Here is an 18,770-nt window from a genome sequence, read left to right as displayed (position 1 = left end):
CCCCCGACTGAGGATCCAGCGGCAACCCGGGCATGTGCCCTGACCGGGAATCGAACCCTAATCCCCTGGCTCCTAGGTCAATGCTCAACCACTGAGCCACGCCCGGCCGGGCCAGATCTTAATAAATTACGTCTTTTCCTTTATCTTGGTCTCAAAGTGTTAATTTTCAATCACATAATCATTTATTTTGAGCCCCTTTTAAGGTTTTCCACAATCTTTCTAAATCAGTATTAATACATGGAACTGATAAGAAAACACAGCTCTCATAAAAGTGTCTGCATAATTCTAAACAAAATAAAATCTCAGAAAGCTCTCCCTGTCTTTCTTCTCATGTGCACTCCTGCTAAAACATTAATCTTTAAGCGTGTTCAGTTTACTTTCTCTCATTATACTAGGTAAGCTCTTCTCTCCCCATTACCTTGGACTGTGGAAATAACTCCCTAAAGGGCACCTGTCCCTCACCGCCACTGCTCGCATGCCTGTGCTTTCTCATGTGCTGCTGCTGCTAATGCACCATCTTCTCCATGACCGCTGCCAACATCAGTCGGACTTTAGCCAGGCATTCAAGGCTAAACCTCAACATCTGCCAAATCTCCTTTTCTGACCTTACTATTGTGTTCTCTTCTTCATAGCCTAATGCAAAAAGACAAACCATACAATGAACCACTTTGCAAGAATCTTCTGCCTTCTCCAAAGGCATTTTTCTCTACCTAGAAATTGCTGTAACTCATTTCAAACAATTGGAATTACAATTCCATAAAGCTTACTCACATACAATCCATACACTACTGTTTTTCCCAAGCAGAAATTATCAGTTACTTTGTAACCCCAATATTTACTTTGTGCATAATATGTAAAATTTAGCACATCTCATTTTTCATACTTTTAATATGTTGTAATTCTCTTTCTCAATTAAATTTTTTCTAAAGATAATGATATTAATTTCTTTATATTTTGGTAGCTTTCAATTTGTGGTTTGTGAATAGTAGTTTTGAAATGCTATTTTTAAATGTTAGACTTAATTATTTAATTAAATTATTCAACAACTTTTAGTGAAGTATCTATTAAGTTAATATAAAAATCCTGAAACAATAATAATGTGAAAACTGTATTAGCAGTTAACACATTTTGAACACCTATTTTGTGTCAGAAAAAATGTTTTAGTGTTTTATGCTTAGCAATTCATACTTATTCTCAAAAAGGTAATTGAGATGGGTAGAACTATTCTTATTTTATGAATGAGGATATTGAGTTCTAAATAAATGACTTTTTGAAGGGGCACAGACACAATAATTAGAAAAGCAGGTGTTTGAATTCATATCTGTTTGAAGCCAAAGATCATGCTCTTAACTATTATTCAGAAAATAAATTAACATTATATACACAGCCTTTTAAAAAGTATTTAACAGAAAAAACATACTAAATCATGGTCTAAAAATTAGTAAATAGTTGCTCACCTAAATTCTGGGGAGTCCAGATGGGAAAAAAATCAATGCAGATTGATATAATACAAAGTTTTCATGGAGCATATGGGTATTTGAATGGCTTAGAAAAAGGGGATTTAAAGATGGATAGAAATATGATATGTAGAAGTAATGAGAAATATACTTCTAGTGTCATCCATTGCATAGAGGCACCTATGACTGAAGTGTAGGTGTGCTCATGAACAATAACAGATTTCATTGGAGATGACTCTTCATTAGTCCAGCATAAATATGGAATGGTTCCTTCACCTAATATAAAATAATAAAAATACTGCGTCCGCATCCATTGTAATTATGATGCAAACATTTGTTTCAAATATGTCCATTTTTAAGATTTGGTTTTGAACATGAGAAACTTTGTTAAAGATTATTCTAAAGTCAACTGTGTAAATCCTGCAGTAATCTTCTCAGGCTGCCACAACAAAACACCACACGCTTTGTGGCTTAAATGACAAATGCATTTTCTCACTGCTCTGGAGGCTGGAAGTCTAAGACTGAGGACTTCGGCAGGGTTGGTTTGGGGTAAGACCTCTCTCCTTGACTTGTAGATAGCTCTCCTCACTGTGTCCTCGTAAGGCCTATTCTGTGTGTGCAACGTGGAGAGAAAGCTCTGGTGTCTCTCTTCTCATAAAAGCACCAGTCCTATCAGATTAGAGCCTCACTCTTACGACCTTATTTGACCTTCATTACCTCCTTTTAGGCATTATCTCCAAATATAGTTATATTGGGAGTCAGGGTTTCAACCTATAGATCTGGGGTTGGGTGTCGCGATTTAATCCTTAGCAAGTGCAGTTTTCAGATGTTTATGCTGTAGAGAGAAAAAGCTTTGAAGAATAAGTATCTCTGAATAGATATAGATATAGACATAGATGTAGATGGTATATAAATATAGATAGATGATATAAATATAGATATATGATATCAATGATACAGATGATATAGATATGGATATATACATATTTGTCTATTTCAGGGAAGCATGATCAGAAAAATTGCATACTAAAAGACTAATAGCTATTACATGAGTCTGCAGTTGTTCAACAATGATTCATAAGATTCAAGAAAATAGTAAGAATATGAAAGTTCCAAATTGAACAGTGATTTACTGGTTAGTGTCAAATATTTTTGAAAAAATTTTTCCATCTCTTGTGTATTCAGATATGAGTGAATGCCTAGACTATATCAATAAATATCAAGTTATTTGTGTATTTGAAGTCTTTAGTTGCACAAGTGTTTTTAGATTTTTTTTCCTTACATGCTGTTCAAAATTTCAATATTACCCTACAGATTATAATTGATCTTGGTGCTTGTATAATTAAGACTTGCAAGCTGTCGAAAAACTAAAAAGAATCATCATCAAATAATTTTTCTACATCTATAAAATATGGAAACATCTGTCACCTTGTAATTTTTAGCACAATACTTTCTATTTACTTTTCATTTTCTTCTCCTTAGAGCATCAGTTATATATTAAATTTAAAATAAAATTCAGATACAAAAACATGTCTCATCATTAATCTCTTTCTAATTCCATAATTATTAAAAAACTAAACTATATTTTAAGCAAAATTAAATATATTTTGTTTATTCATGTATTGCAACATTAGTGTATCCTAACCCAAGCATTCCTTTCTTTTAAAAGCACACACACATGCAAAAACAACAAAATTTAATGTTATTCCCAGTGTGAATGAAATTAATATGGAATTAAGTATTCAAATTAAGCTGTTCAGTTTTCCTTCTGAGTCCAACGTGTAATTCAATCCTATTTCACTCTATTGAAGCAGAAGGTACAAAGAATAAAACATGGTAAAGGCCTTAATTTGATGGTTATTTGTAGTGACATTTTATCAATACATTTTTCTTTCACTTTTCTTTCTTATTAAGCCATTATTTTTAGTTGTGTTCCTTGTTTCATAATTAATTATAATCACCATTTTAAGGGATGCTTTTACACCATCAAAAATAAAATAAGAGTAAAAATATACAAATTTAAATTCTACCAATTTGGCATTTCTTATAAATTAGGTTGAATCTAAAGGATATTTTTTTACCTTAGCATAACAAATTCTTTCTCTATAAAAAGTACATCATAGTAATATATGCAATAAAAAACAATGGTTTACCTTCATAAAGAACAAACTACTTTTAAGCATATTCAAGCTCTAGTTTTCTCTTTCCTCCCCTGCCACAGAATCAATACCATAGTGTTTCATCGTTGTGTGTGTGTGTGTGTGTACATATATCATTTGATATCTGTGTATAAGATAACATTTATTAAAATGTTGTTCATCTCTCTTTCCCTTCCACATTATTAGAAGATTTTGTTCAGTATTCCCCCTTTATATTCTTTCAAGAAGGCCCTGTCTGGTGTTGTATTACAGAATTAGATGCTTGAAATGTATAGTATAATGTTATTAACCAATGTCACTCCAACACATTCAATCTAAAAAGAAGTTTAATTTTAGAGAATCTTTTTGCCTTGTGACATGGAAAAGAGAGTAAAGAGAGGTTGAGTAGACAGACCATTGAGGAAAAGAAATAGGGACTCTGGGGAGGTTTACAAAGCATTTTAAAAACTGACCAGAATAAAAGAAAATTTTTCAGAAAAGAGTAGACTTTAAGTCATCTTTGCTGTAGTGTTTGCATATCACTTATGTTGTTTAGGAAATGCAAAGAAAGAGCTAGATTATGGGCAAATTTTTATAATGGTGGTTAGGTGGTCTTCCTTTGTTTATAACACTTGTTTAATATTAAAACCTATCAAACAATATTACACCCATAACAAAAATGCAAAAAATCCATTAATATTTCTGTTTTCCTGACAAGGCAATTGGACCTCTGAATATTTTAATAATAATTCCAAATTTATGTGGCCATTGGAAGACACTTCAATCCAAGTTCATTTGTCTCTAAATACCATTTCCGTTGAATATATAGTGGGTTTAATGGGTTTTGTGCAAATTATTTCACGAATTACATAGTGCATATAATACTATTTTCATCAAGAAAACAATTATATGAACAAAATCAAATAGAATTTCTTTAACTAGTTAAAATTGTTTAATGATGTACTTTATGATTATTATCATTTAAAATAGTAGATGAGGCTGATATTGGAAGCTAATTCTGTGTTCCTCATAAAGTGTGCGGGTGGTGACCCTTTCATCACACCCTTCTTGCCTGCCAAGGCGGCTGAGGATTGTTGTAGCAATTTAGCAGCTTCTGGTACTGAGCTGAGAAAAGGCAAAATAAGCTTGCCGTGGCCGGGTAGCTCAGTTGTTTAAAGCATCGTCCCCACACACTAAGGACGTAGGTTCTATCTCCAGGTCAGGGCACATATGGGAATCGACCAATAAAGGCAAAAAAGTGGAACAAAAAACTGATGTTTCTCTCTCTCCCTACCTCTCTCTTTCTCTCTTTAAAGTCAATAAATTTATAGATTTTTTAAAAAGGTAATATACATTGTATATAGTGTTTTACTTAGGAATAGTTTTAGCCTTGAGTGGCATAAGCCTCCCCCCCAAATAAAAGGCTTACAAAAGATAAAATGACATGACAATAAGGTCCTGTCACAATAATGCTATGAAACAAACTACCCAGGAGCTCAGGGGCTTAAAACAACCATCATATATTCACCACCGCACAACCATCACAACCATGCACCACTGGAGGTCAGCAGTTCTACTGTAGGTTTTGTAGCTTATGGAAGTTGGGGTCCAGTGCTGCTCCAGGAACCTTTCCTTCTCATTGGCACAGTGAATAAGACGTGTCATGGTGACAGCAAGCACAATAACATACTAAGCCCACTGCCAGGCACATTTCCAGAGTCTGATTGGAGCAGGTCTGCCGACACCACGTTTGTCAGAGCACAGTGACAGGCCTACTCTTGCCATTAATGAGTCGTGGAAAGGTACGCAGTCTGGTAAGTGACTCTGCCTAGTCAACTAGCACTGGTCCTTTTAGTAAATAAGACAAGAGGGCAGTAGGAACAAACAGTAGTCAATAAACAATGGCTGAGCCAGGTCTCTATCATAGAATCTCCAACAAATGTACAAATCAGAAACTGTAAAATGGTGGTAAAATCATGTCATGTCAAAAAAGAAATTAGTTTACCAATTTTAGGATACGAATTATCTTTCTTCCTGAAGGTGAAAGGATATTTTGATTCTAGGAGTGAAGGTTGGGTTAGTGCAAGTCCTTGGTGTCTGTGGATTTTATAAGAAGTTTATAGAAGGAGTATATCCTAAAGAAATTGGTGCAGTCTTCATTTACCTTCCAGAAAGTGTGTGTGTGTGTGTGTGTGTGTGTGTGTCCAGGTTATACTATTTTCCTGGCTGCTCTGTACATCTTACATATCTTCCTGTTTATGTAATTATTAAAGTATACAATCTGTTCTTAACTGGCAAATAGATGATTTCCACAGTAGTTCTGAGAGTTCATGGCTCTTCATTGCACAGCCCAGGACTGTTCTAGCCACTTGGTTCTGCTTCAGGGGTTGCTACTCACATGCCGTAATAAGTGAATGCAACCCTTGGACCTGCGCAGTACTGCAATCCTAAAACTACAGCAGCAAATTCCTTTTAACACTAGCACAGAAATATTCAAAGTCGTGAGATGAATCTATAATCTACCCATTCTAAATTTTAGCCTTGGACTATGCGAGATTATCAAAGATAATATTGTTTTGTAATGTTTTTAAAACATTTGTATTAAAGTATCATTTGAGGAAAATAATGAGATTCTCTATAAATGTATAACAGATATCTGGCTTTCCCTCCATGACATCTGTCTTTTCACCTTCTGACAATAAAATGCAGGACTCAACAACTTCTTTCATTCCCAAAAAAACGTTTCACACACACACACACACACACACACACCCCATATAGTGCAAAGTTTCTTTGGGAGATGATGAGGTGATTCAGTTTTACATCCCACAACCACTAAAGAAAAATATATATAAGTTTTTATTGTGATGCTTTTCCACCCCTCCCTCTTCAGGTATGCTAGTCAAAGAGAGTTGCTCGCCTGCTCTCCTCTCCTAACAAGGTGGGAATCTTTGCTGGTACGTTTTTCTTTACACCTTGATTCTACATCCTCTTGGTGAGAGAGTGAAGAGAGGGGCCTGGTAGGCACTAAACTTCTTATTCAACCTTTCTGGATACAAATCAATGAGCTTGAACATGCAAAATGTTTATGGGTAGAAGATAGAAACTACTACAGTGTTTCTCAAATCCACCTTTGCAAACCAGTGCAGGTTGAGAGGAAGTTCTCACCAGTATGTAGTGATATGGGGAAAATAAGGCACCATCATTGGTTCTTTTGGCAGACGCTTCTAATTATCGACTCAATACACATACCCCCATCTTCCTTGCAAAAAAAATCTTAATTTTGTTTTAGTCAAAAAAGTCTCCTATTATAATTTAGAGTCCTTTGCAAATAGATTCGATCATGTGACCCAGTTCCAGTGAAGGAGACATTAGCAAAAGTAGATCAGGTGAGATTGGGGCTTCTAAAAAATGTAACCTATATTTTTCTCTTTTATTCCTATTTAGAATGTGGAAGCAATGTCCACTAGAAGACCAATTATGTTAAAATAATGAGAATTAAATTTTGGTAGAGAAAGAAACTTAAAAATACTCAGGTTCTTAAAAAGTTCCTTGATAAACTTCATCCTGTTTGAACTAGACCCTATAGGTGTCATTTTCATGAGTGCAAATAAATACCTAATTAGCATTATAATATAGATTCTTTATACACTTCCAAAGGCACTCCTAACCATGCAGTTCTCCATTCAGTCAAATATAATCCACGTGAAGTACTGTTTTCATTCTGAGAGTAAGTTTCCACTTCCTTTTATTGATGAGAATACCTACTTTTCAGAAACAAGAATGGAAGATAGTTTTTGGTAGTTTTTCTTTTACTGTTCTAAAGTAGAAACTATAACATTGAAAAAGACAAAGTTATTCTCAAATTTTAAATATATTTCCTTGAAATAGGTAATTTTGGTACCTACACTGGGCTAAGTTTTCAGTCATCTTTGCCAAGTCAACTAACTTCAATTCCTAAGAGTAAAAGGCATATAATATTTACTCAACTCACAGAAAATTAAAACAGGGCCTGTGGAGGAAAGCTTACAACCAAACAAATAAGAGAATAAGACGGCGATTACAGATTATACACAGTCCCCCTCAAGAGGTTTTCTTCAACTCAAAGGGCATGAATGCAGGGCAAGGTTGGCCTGGCTCCTCACAGAAGACTGCACTGGAGAAATCTTTGCCACCATAAGTCTCTACATACTTATGGGAAACAAGGGGGAAAATATCTAGACAACTATGTCACAGTGAAGCTTTCTGGTCTATGTGGTCAAAGAAAATTTCTAAACAGAAAGGGAGAATTTCTGAAGTGACGATCTATATGAACGATTATATCAGCCCCTATATAGCCAGTTCCTTGCTGCTTTCAAAGGGATTAAGGCCAGACATATTTGTATCTCCTCACATGTCATACTGAATTTGTTCAGGAAACTTTTAAGCTTTAATATACAGTTCTCATTATTAGAAACTTTCGCTTGACTATCTAATATAAAGAAACACCATATAATTTATTAAATATTTAGAGAAATATGGTACCTGCCTTCTGAAACAGTGCTCCTTAAATTATAATGTAGCAAAGCCTTAGCTGAGAATCTCCTTAAACATTGACAACCTTACCCCTGGACAGGACATTATGACCGATGATGCACAAGCGATTTAATTCAGGGGCGGGCTCATAGACAATGCTCTACAAAAACAGAGCAAATAATCCAATTGCATAGGCAAGCTATTTAAAGATTATAAATAAAAGGTATAGCAGCCATTTAATAGAAATACACTTTTATTCATTCACCGCCCTTCAAATTAGTCAACTATGTGACTAATATAAATATAACTATGTAACTATATAAATATAGTTAACTATGTGACTTCCATTATAAACATCCAAGAATTTCTTCTTTGGAACCTCCCTTAGAATTTCAGTACCCTCCAAAAGGTAAAACCAGCATCTTTTTATGTATATTTTATTTTTTTCAGTGGTCTAAATCATTTAGTGAAGATATGTATAAAACAATTGAAAGATAATAACTAAAACTGTTTTTATAGGAACAAGACTATTTGTATGAAATAAGAAAAAAGAGCTTCAAGTGCTTCAAATGGACTTCACATCATTTTCCAATGAAGTTTGATTTTTTAATCATGTGATTTTTGTTGCCTTGTTTATATTGTAGAACTCCACTCAAAATTTCATACACACTCTTTAGATTCAAAACAAGAAAGTGATGCCAACCAAACAGAAAAATGATGTTAAGCAGCCACCCAACTGGTAAACCAGCAGATCTCTCTGGATTCTTTGGTGGTTAAGTTTAGACTCTGCAGTTGGACTTACTAGTTCAAATCCGTGCCCTGCTATTTATTAGCCTTGTGACCTTGGGTAGATTATAAATTACTTTTTGCCTCATTTTTTCCAAGTCATGGGAGTAATGTAAATATTAAATGAATTAATTAACATCGAGCCCTCACAGCTATACTTGCTATGGCTTGAACTTACTGAATTAGTTGTCATGACTACTTTATAGTCATTATTTTTAAAACATTTTTTTAGTCTGTATTTCTCTTAAAAAATTTTTAAGACGCCCTAGTCTACCTCCTTAAATGCCCCTGCTTGTAAGTATTGAACAAATCAATGGGAAAGGAATCGGGGAGTAAAATATAAAGACTCTGCCATGTTCTAACCACTTACTAAGTAAACAACTGGGGCAATGATGGAGGGTTGTTGTTTTCTCTCCAGTTTCACTAATAGAAACAACAAACAAACAGACTGAAATGAAACTGGCCTGTTAGTATTTGCTTAATTAATTAGTCTTTATGTTGCTGATATACAGACATAACCTAAGTGGCTGGAATGACATCAGGTCACACTCAGTACAGCTGCAAAATGGATAGAAGATATTCGAAGGCTGCCTGTGTGTTCATGAGAGAGTATCTGGACCTACTGTCTCCCTTCCTAAAGTAAATATCTCTCATGAGTATTTTCTCTTTTGCAAAAGGATGAACTTATAATCAGGCCCTGGGAAATGAATATATGTTCTTCTTTCCCTTTGAAAAAAAATTAATACTGTGTATTAGCCTAGAAGATTAAATATTGTCAGAAAGCTTAAAAAATTAAATTTAGAGTTGACTATATCCAGACACCGTGATAAACATGAGTTAGAGCTGAAATTCAAGAAGTCTCTTTATTAACACATTTTATTTATTTATTTATTTATTTATTTTTAATTTTATTTTTTTTAAATATATCTTTATTGATTTCAGAGAGAGGAAAGGAGAGGGAGAGAGAGAGAAACATCAATGATGAGAGAGCCATTGATGGGCTGCAGCCCACAGCCCAGGCATGTGCCCTGACCGGGAATCAAACCCTGATCGCCTGGATCCTAGGTCGACGTTCAACCGCTGAGCCATGCCCGGCTGGGCCACATTTTAGAATATACTCTAAATTTACCCATTTTTAGTCCCACGCTGTTTAATTCATAGTTTTATTAAAGGCATATTCAAATTGTTATTCATTCTCAAGTCCTCTGTGCTTCTCTATAAGATACATAGTGTTACAGAGGATTTATTACTGAATGCTCATTCATATTAGAGACAGATTCCAGCTCAAATGTTTTAATTACAGTCCACTACCAGACAAAAATCTCTCTTTTCCATTATCTTTTCAATCGACATAATAAATTGTTCTGATGGTACTGAGCAATCAGCAAGACAAGAAGGGACAATGTGTCCTCAAGAGCATGGACTGTGGTATACTTCTGTGAAATAGTCAGAATTGTTATTATCTAATTATTCATTGAAATATTACCCCAAAATCATTATCATGCTCACTCTACAGCATCAAAGTGTACACTTAGGATAATCTATCTAACTTAGAATACTGATTTGAATGTCTATTTTCTAACAGATGCATTATCAGTGATAAAACACCTGTTAGGAAAAAGTTTCAGATGTATTGCCTGATAATAAATGAATTTGATTTATTTTTGTTTTAAGCCACCAAGTTTTAAGGTGGCTTGTTCCACAACGATAGATAGTTGCAATATGATATAATGGCTTTTATTTCTAAACTTGTTTATTTCAGCCTGACATCTCCTAGTTGTATGTGCTTGGTTTAACTTCTTTAAATAACATATGGCTTTTCTTATTCAAAATTTAGGAGAAGTATGATCGAACATTTATAATGTCATTTACAGAGCAATCCCAGATGCAACCTCTCAAAATTCCACAATAAAATGCAATATTTAAAAAATATTTTGAAAACAGAACATTAGAGATATGAAATATATGTTACTCTAATGTCATAATCTGATATGAAATTCTTCTCATCTGAAATATCAATCAGTAACTGGTGTGAACTGTGCTAAAAAGGCAAAATAAACAAGTAACCTGAAAGAAGTAAGGAGATGTTTATGCCATATTCCATGCCTTTATTCTCCCTCAGAGAATCTTTCCTTACTTAGGACTATTAGCTTACATTCAAATAAACCTGATAAGCCAACATCGTCAGTACTGTGTCTATGGGATTTATCCCTGTGGTTTGTATAGCTATAGTTTGCTTTTCCATTGTTGTTTACTCTTCCATTATAATTATGTGTTTATTGCAACTGGACATTTGTGTTGTTTCCAGGTTGGAGCTTTTAGGAACAGTAGTTCTATAGCATTCCTTTAACATATTTTGATACACTTATAGGTGGATGCAAGTGAGTGGATTACTGTACCATATTTTTACTTTGCTAAGTGGTTTTTCAAAGCAGTTGTAAAAATGTATACTCCTGCTTACAGTATTTGGGAGTTTCAGTTGCTCCAAATTCTTGATAAGGCATAATTTTAACAGTTCTTTTAATTTTAGCTATTCTGGTAGTGATACCCCTTTCAACTTTTAATTTTCCACCTGATAACTAACTATAATTTGGCCAAGGGTGGATAACCACTTCTGTAAAGCTTATTTTTAGTATTTTATCCATTTTTAATTGGGCATTGTGCATTTTCTTATTGATTTTTTATTGAGTATATTAATACAACAAATACACATTCTGTGTCTGATATATGACAAATATATTCTGCCATATGTGACTTGTCTTTCGACTTTTTTAATGGTAACTGAATGTTAGAATTGCTTAATTTTAATTAACTTATTTATCAGTATTCTTTCTTTACATTTATTACTTTTGTTTCTTAAGAACTTTGCCCATCCCAAGTTTATGAAGACATTCTCTAGTGTTAATTTCTAAAGACTTTCTGTGATATGCCTGTCACATTTTAAAAACAATACTCTGGATAGAGCTCCAGAGAGTATGCAGAGAAGTTCTTTAGGAAATTTTTAGTTGTCTAGGTAAGATATAATAATCTAAAAGACCAAGATGGTAGCAAAGGGGATGAAGGGAGTTAAGTAAAATGAAATAGATTTCAAATATAGGAGAGATTTGGTGCTTAGTTGCAAGCTGGAATTAGAAACAAAAGATTTATGATAAAGTCTGTGGGGTGTGTAGGGGGGTGGTTTTTGTTGTTTGTTTGTTTTTTGGCTCAAGAAGTTGTGATTTAAAAATGTGAGAAAAATAAGTTGTGGTTTGATACACAATGAGTTCTGTTTAAGATATATTAAGCCTCATTAATAAATATGAAGGTCATTATATATATATATACACTGGGACAAATAGAAAAGGCTACATTTGGAGATAGATTTTGCAAATTATGAGCATTTAGATGGTATGGAAAAGGCCAGGATTGAATCTTAAGGATTTTCAATACCTAGAACCCCAATATCAGAGGAAATGGAGGAGCAGAGTGTGTCCATTGGATAAAAAGTAATGAAGGAGAACATATTATTATAGAAGCTTAGAGAAAAAAATATTTCTAAAAAGCAAGTTATTGACATGTGGAATGATCCTGAAAGATGGCTTTAGAAGAGAAGGAAATATCTCTTGAGTTGGTACAACAGAGACGTTGGTAACAGGGTCTCAGAAGAGAAGTTTTAGTTGATTGGTGGGAACAGAAAGCAGACTGGAGAAGTGAAGGCTTGATAAGACTGAATAATAATTAAAACAATGAATATAAGCTATTTCATTAAACTTTTTTCCTAATTTTTTAAATATATCTTTATCGATTTCAGCGAGAGGAAGGGAGAGGAAGAGAGAGAGAGAAACATCAATGATGAGAGTCATTGGTCGGCACACCCCCTAGTGAGGATGGAGCCCAGAACCCGGGCATGTGCCCTGACCGGGAATCAAACCTGGATCTCCTGGATCCTAGGTCAATGCGCAACCACTGAGCCATGTCAGCTGGGCTTTAATTTTTTTTTTTTAATTGAAAGTAGACTAGACTACTGAGGTTGCTTCTAAAAGAGATGTGGTGAAAATATTGATTTTATAATAAAGCAAAAATAAATTTATACAGATATAAAGTCAGATGGACAGACACACACAAGTTTAGGCACTGGGAATGACCAAGCTGCATGGGAGAGAGAAATGAGGGGGAACACAGCAGAGCTGAAACAGTCCTTGAGAAAGAGAAAGGTCTGACGTCCAAACCACAGGGCAAAGTATTGGCCTTGGAGAACAGAGGCTCTTCCTTTATTGCAACAGGAGGGTCAATGGATAAATTTAGTTAAATTTTCTGTGAAGACTCATGGATGGAAGATGAGGTATTTTCTACCCACTTTATTTTTTCCCTCAGTAAAATCTACTATAAGGCTATTGCCTTAAAGTGAGTTAGAACGAGAGAGTGTTAGAATTTTAAGAAAAAGAGCAGATAGTCATCACCTTGGTGAATGGGAAAGTGATTTTACTGATCAAACAGTAAGGCATTCAGGTAGCACTGAGAGATTAGTTGAGATCTATGTTTTAAAGTAAATTTAAACTTAAATTTAAAATAAATCAGCCCTGTTTTGTGATGTTTGCTATAATGTCTAACTGCATGGGTTTATGCACAGAGAATAGCAACTAAATGGTTAGTTCTACAGGCTTCCAGATTTGCCAGATCAAAATGAGAAAATTTGTGGAGCATGTATAATCTTGGGAAAAACCTTGTATCTAAAATTGCATTTGCTTAGGTATACATATACTTTGTAAGTCTTTACATTTAGATGTTAAAGGTTTTGTGTTTTTTTACAATGTACATATATGATCATTTAAGAAAAATAAACTTTGTAAATTAGCTCAATATTACTAATCAATAAAATATAGAATATCCATGCAAGAGAATATAATGCAACAATTAATATATGATATCTATTAAATAACTGTATACAGTACTTACACTATAATATAAAATGTTCATGTATAACGTTTATGTCCCAATATAATGGTAACTAACCATTATACAACATATTCATTTAAGCATTTTATATGTATTAATTTACAAAAGCCACATGAGGTACATACAATTATAATTCTCATTGCATTGCTTAGGAAATCGAGCCTTTGAGAGACTGTGTTACATGCCTAAAGTCATATAGCTGTAAATGGTAGAGTTTAGATTTGAATGGAAGTTTTTTGGGTTGTGGATCATGGTTCATTACTATACACAATATGTAAGCATAAAGAAAAGTCCAGAAGGATTTATTATTTAAAATAATGACAATAATGATTGTTTCTTACTATTTGTTGACATTTAAAAAAATTGTTATTTATCTGCATTTTCCAATTTTTTATAATATAAAAGCATTATATAATTGCAAATGAAAAAGAATACAATTTTCAAGAGCAGTAAAAATTTTATTTAACTTGCATTGATTATTTTTCAAAACCAAACAGGAATTGTGCAGACATGATATGTTCGGTTGGGTGCAGTGTAGTCCAGGGGTTCAGACTGAGGAAATGAATAACCTCTACCTTTTAATGAAAATTACAAGACTATTATTTCTGCCTTCCAAAGATTGATGGGTAGCACCTACTATTATGTCAGTACTTAAAATGACAGTAAAGAATAAAAATCTAACATATTATGAATTAATTTAATACACGATTCTCAATACCTTGAACTGAAACATTAATCCTACTAAATACACTTAGACACAATAAAAATTTTCCCAAATTATCAATATACTTTGCTACTTTCTTATCTTTATTCTTTCCTCAATTTTCATTAACTTTCTCTTTTATCTTTTATTTAATATGTATTTCAATTATAAACACATTATAATTCACCTATAACCACTTGGATTATAAATTTAAAAAATAACTGATATTTTAAACATATTTATTGCAAATAAAATTATATGCTTGAACTATTATGAAAGGACCCACAGGGATAATAGTTGCTGAATCTGGATTATTCCCTTATTAGTTTATGATATATTTTTAGTCATACAGATGTTCAAATAATTTATTCAGAAATTAGAAACAATACAGCAGAGTTGAAAAAAAATCACAAGGCTTCACTCATAGATTTGGGTTGTAATTAGGTGACCATCTAGTTCATACAGGACAATATTAAGAGTAAAAGCCGTACCATAAAAATTATTCCAGGATAACAGCATAAACCCAAACTCTTCTAGGTGTCTGGGTTGTATATTCAACCTAGTTAGGGCCCTGATTTCCCTCTAGCCTGATGATCTTAAGAGTTTATTTGTCGTCTTGACCTCAATTTTCTCATCTGGAAAATGAGAAGAGTGGAGCAGATAAATATCCTAAATGTTTAATATTCATTTATCATTCACTCAGTGCTTTTTACACCCATACTCTATGTGTGGCATAGTTATATAAATGTTGGGATAAGATTGCAATAATAAATAATACACAAAACATCACTCAAGAAGACTATATATAATTTGGGGGTGGGGGTGAGTTATGTACCCAACTGTCTCAATACATGGTAAAGAGTGGACAGTGTTGTAAATGAGACTAGAGTGACTTCCAAGGTATTCCTTTTTCAGGGACCATTCTAGAACCTGGGTTGTATTTTATGTCTTATCAACAGCTTTATCAAAGTCAAAGGTGTCTTCAGGAGCCTCATGTTCATAGTCTACAATTTCTACTGCTTCGGCAACCTCCACTCAACGATCACATTTCAGACCCTGCCGGCACATGAATCTTAACATTTAAACCTTAAATTCCAAAACGCAAAAGGCCTGGTTAACAATAATTTCACAGCAATGTGTAAGAATGATTAAAGCAACGAGAGGCTAAAATAGTGGAATTCTCTTTTCAGATTAATTTAGGATCTAAACAGAAATGTAACTAATCATCACCAAAAAAAGTAGATATTACAGAGTTTGAATTGAAAAAATTAACCAGTCATTGCAACTATCTAGGGAAGATGAAGTGATCAATCTCCATCTTCTCTGTGAAGCAGTGCTCTTGAAAGAAAAGCCAGGTAGAAACTCATGTTTGGAGAGTAGAATTATGGTATCAATTATTTAAAAGATGAGAGTTCATTTATACCAAATGTTCTAATTATTTTAAAAAATTAATTAATAATAATAGAAAAAATTTAAGGTATTAGTATATTTTATTTTATAAAATGATATTAATTGAATATTTAGGGGCTTCTAATGGTAACCAAGCAATTTTTTTTACTTAAACTAGACCTTAGTAATTGTTTATAGAAGAATGCATACCATTCTTTCCTGTCATAAATCATTTCTCATATTTTTCCAAAAATTAATTATTAGAGTCATTGATTAACATATCATTGTTTGTCTAATCTAATTGAGTGGTAGTGAGAGGGAACCAGGGAGGGATATGAAACATGGTTTCATTTAAACCAACTGGACTGGATTTAAGCATCTACGGATAAAAAGTAAATGAAAACTGAAAGAAACATTTATCAAGTCAAGTCGTAATATTTTGGTCATAAAGAGAGATGCTTCAACATACACATGGCACAATATATGGTCGATAAGCCATTTTCCAGCTTCTGCACTGAATTAAGCAGCATTAGCTTCCTGATCACTGGAGGCCATGCACACACCTGCAGTCACCACCCTTGGCAGGGTCGGTGCCATGCTAATGACAGACACAGGTAGTCAGGGGATTTCACCAAATGACATCATGGACATTTGCTTACAACAAGTGGGTAATGGAACAGAGAAGTAAAAACGTTCTACAAGAAAAAAGTGAGAGTAGTATGTTTAAAACACCACTGTGGGGCTCTTAGATATACCTGACAGATGTTTTGAAGCAAACTAGTTTCTAGAAGTAAAGCTGGTGGGGGCTTGTGCCATAATGTCTCAACTTAAAAAAAAAGAGGAGCCCAGCTGGGAGTGGCTCAGTGGTTGAGCATCAACCTAGGATCCAGGCAATCGGGGTTCGATTCCCGGTCAGGGCACATGCCCGGGTTGTGGGCTCGATCCCCAGTCCGGGGCGTGCAGGAGGCAACCGATCAATGACTCTCATCATTGATGTTTCCATCTCTCTCTCCCTCTCCCTTCCTCTCTCTGAAATCAATAAAAAAAAAGGAATTTTCTAAGACCATATTTTGATAAAGTTTTAAATATATGGGTCATATAAACAATAGCAATCTATTTTTATAAAGTTACACTTATTAATTTTCAGTTTTTTCAAATTAAAATCAAGAACTGGGGAATGCTCTCTCCAAAAGAACAAATCAAGGCCAAAACAAAATAATGTTGTTTGGACTATACAGATAGTCATTTATCAGTCCAACTTCAGATTTCCTCAATTTCTATGTTCATGTTGGCCTGGGAAAAGTGTATATTTATAAGCAATTTTATAGTGTTGTCTCTGGGGTCTAGAACCCATTCATAGACAATTTATGAAATAGATATTCTCATTCCTAGAAGTCTAGCACAAGTCATGCAGCCTTGACTTTGAAACTTTAACAGTAACTTTGTAACCCAAGTGAGAAAATCAGGTACATCAATTTGATATTTCCTAACTCATACCTTCACTAGCATTTCTGCAATCATAACATTTTCAAAGCTTTTGATAGACATAAATATAGGTTTTATTTACATTTTAGTTTTCGATCATCAATCATCTTCCAACATTTTAAAATGTCCTACACTTATGTCTCTTTAGGGGAAAAGGGAGATTGTCTAATCAGAGCGTAACAAATGTGGAAACAGATATGAAGAGATAAGTTGCTCAAGGTCAATGGCGGAGGTGTGATTGAGTGAAGCAAGCAGCCAGAGAATGCAAATCACTATCCAGATGTTTAAATTGTAAAGAATATGAATAGTTGCAAAATGAAAAAATAAGACCTCAAAATCAGTGGAATCTAATGAGAAAACAACGTACATTGTAAAGTTGCCTAAATATAAATAAGTAAAAGAACTCTGCATAAAATCCCTGATTTTTATTACAATACTTCCCTTGAAACTGCGTAAGCTATAACAGCCTCGTGTGAAGCAGGCTGACTTTTCTTAGCAAACAAAGTGAGGATCTCAGGCTATGTTTCTACACATTTGGAAAGAAAGAAATGTGGCCAAAAAAATCATGGAAACCAATATATGAAAATGATACATGTCTATCATCATGTAAATTGTGACCTAGGTTATATGAATAACACGGATACGACACACATGCACACACACACACACAATTGCAAATGCACATAACAAGCACTTGAGGCCAGTGCGCCTGGCAATGTTAGCGACACATTCTCCATGGCGCGTTGCCATGTCGGAGAAAAAGGAGTGGCGCTTGCTCTTTACCAAACCTGTGCTGAGCAAGCCATATGTGTTCTTCCAATGAGGTCTCACAAAAGGCCTAGAAAGTAATTAGCTTTCTTCAATAAAAGAGAAGGAAAAGTGGAGTATTACTGAAATCACGAAAGTTGCAGGAGATGTATTTAGAATAGCAGCAAGTATATTGGCCATACTCTTCTACCCACTCACCCTGCAAAGAGCCTTCCGAAGTGTAACTGTCCATCATGAATGGGGGAGGGGTGGGGGGCGGATGGAGGGAGAGAGAAAGAGACCTGTTTTCAGGCCCTATATACTCTGCAGTAGCCAGAAATAATTGGCATGTCTTGCCCCAGACGAAATCACCACCAGAAAAATAATTTGGCACTGGGGGGCAATTATTTTTGGAAAACCTGCATCCACAATGCAACTGCTAATACAAAATAGTCCCACAGGAGAAATACAGAAAGAAAAGGCCCTGAATGAGGACAGTTTGCAGCATGTGCCAAATTCTAACTGATAATCCACTTCAAATGGAGTAGCAGAACTTACTTTTCACTTTATCTCCCCCAATACTTCTTTGAATATTGGATTTTTCCTTGTGATAAG

This window comes from Miniopterus natalensis, chromosome 1, assembly GCF_054644295.1.
Source record: "Miniopterus natalensis isolate mMinNat1 chromosome 1, mMinNat1.hap1, whole genome shotgun sequence".
NCBI classification, from domain to species: domain Eukaryota; kingdom Metazoa; phylum Chordata; class Mammalia; order Chiroptera; family Miniopteridae; genus Miniopterus; species Miniopterus natalensis.
This window is presented reverse-complemented; position numbering follows the sequence as displayed.